At 53.0% G+C, this 1,934-nt stretch overlaps 1 long non-coding RNA gene across 1 annotated transcript; it reads left to right on the top strand.

Moving 5' to 3' along the window:
- Positions 1 to 8: 8 nt before the first annotated feature.
- Positions 9 to 625, top strand: LOC148183027 (uncharacterized). The gene is made up of 2 exons (XR_015773966.1): positions 9 to 81; positions 269 to 625. It is a non-coding gene; the product is annotated as an uncharacterized LOC148183027 (long non-coding RNA).
- Positions 626 to 1,934: the final 1,309 nt, after the last annotated feature.

Raw genomic sequence — 1,934 nt, 5'->3', positions numbered from 1 at the left:
GGGGGGCGGGACAGCGCAGGCACTTCCGTCCGGTGCCTGGAGCGAGCGGGAAGTCGGGGCTCTGCCGTGTCCCGCCTTCAGGTGAGGGCGCCGGGGCCGCGGGTCTCAGCCGAGCCGGGGCCGCGGGCCGAAACCCGCCCCACGCGTGTCCGTGAGCGCGGCCGCGCCGCCTGCCGGCATGAGGGGGCGGCTGCCGCTGCAGCACGTGGCCGTGGCCGTGGCGCTCGGCGTGGCCAGCGGGCTGTACATCTATGGGCCGCTCTTCCAGCCTCCCGCGGCCCCACACGGCCCCGCCGCGCCGCCGCCGGACGCCGCGCCCGAGAAGAGGCCCTGAGGGAGTTGTGCGGCGCCGTTCCCCGGCACCGCCTCGCAGCTCGGCCCTCGCACGCCCCGTCCGTCGTGGGCAGTGGAGCCGCTCGGAGCCGGCGCCACCGTCACCTGCCGGGGCCGTCCCGCCAGACCCGCCTGTGGAACCCCGCCCCGCCTGCTGGAGCTGCAGCTGCGTGCCTGTGTGTTTGGTATTAGACTCTGGGACGTGAATCTTGAATCATGTATGACGCTCTGATTGTCTGAAGGTCTGTTTCACATCTAAATTTAAATAACATCAGGAAGCTCGAAAAAGAAAGTTGCTGCTGTGTGATTACGCTTCATGGGTATTGTTGGATTGCCTTTCATCTGATCCTCCAAGTGATAAATACCATTTTTCTCTGCTTCTCACTGTTTCAATTCTTAGTATATCAGCTCGGTTGGGAAAGCAGTTGTGCAAATGGCTGAGAAGGGACCTGCACCCAACTTTGGCATCCTTAGCTTATAGTCAGTCCTGGCCATATGTACACACACACACGTACCACATGCACATATACACAGCTTTCATTCCTGACAGAGTGAGGCTACAGTGGATATAAAATAGATAAATCTGCCTGAAAAATGGGTTGTACTTGGAGAAGAGCCTCAGTGTGTAGTTTAGCACACAGCATGGCTCTTGGAATAGGTGTGGATTAATCTGACCAAACAGAATCTCATACTTGGGGAAACCAGGTCAGTAAATATGTCAAGACTTCAGTAAATCTAAAAAGAAACCAAACCCAGGAGATCTTGGGACAAACTTATGCCAGGTTTTGATTTTAACACAGAATCTTGTTTGGACAGAATGAGGGAAGAAACCAGTTGTCTGGGTGTCTATATTTTAAGCCAGGAGCAATATGATAACCGAGGTAGTGATATGGAAGCTGTGGTGGGAGGATAGCAGTAGAAGGTGGGCTGGGAAGTGCAGCTGAGTGCAGTAAATGCAGTTTGGACATGACATTACATGGGCAGTGGCTTTAAACTGAAAGAGAGCAGGTCTAGATAAGATATTAGGATGAAATCTTTTACAGTGAGAGTGGTGCCCATGTTGCCCAGAGAAGCTGTGGCTGTCCCATCCCTGGAGTTGTTCAAGGCCAGGCTGGACAGGGCTGTGAGCAGCCTGGTCTGGTGGAAGGTGTCCCTGCCAATGACAGGGGGTTGGAACTGGGTGGTCTTTAAGGTCCCTTCCTATCCAAACCATTCCCTGATTCTATGAGGAAATGCCACAAATTGCCACAAAAGTTCAGTGCAAACACTGCATTGATAAACTGCTGCAGTGACTCCAGCAGCTTCCTTTACAGTACCACTTTGTATTGAAAACATTATTTTGAAGAGGTGTAGCTCAGGTCTAGTAGTAGACACTTCGTTTGTAAATATAATGACTGGAATTGTCCATAAAGATGGCAGTTGAATTTGAAAAGCCCCAAGAAAGAGAAGGTCTGAACTGCAGGTGGAAAGGGTTATTGATGCAACTGAGCTTAAGACTCTGCTTGATGAATTCTTGAGACTGCTGGATTTCAAGCTTTTATTGGGCAACTGCTGAGAGTGAAGAGCACGCTTGCCTCGTGAGGGAAGGCAGGCAGCCAGCA

Source organism: Pseudopodoces humilis, chromosome 16 (assembly GCF_049639895.1).
Source record: "Pseudopodoces humilis isolate 2021_Gansu_Grassland_sample_001 chromosome 16, ASM4963989v1, whole genome shotgun sequence".
NCBI classification, from domain to species: Eukaryota; Metazoa; Chordata; class Aves; order Passeriformes; family Paridae; genus Pseudopodoces; species Pseudopodoces humilis.
This window is presented reverse-complemented; position numbering and strand designations above follow the sequence as displayed.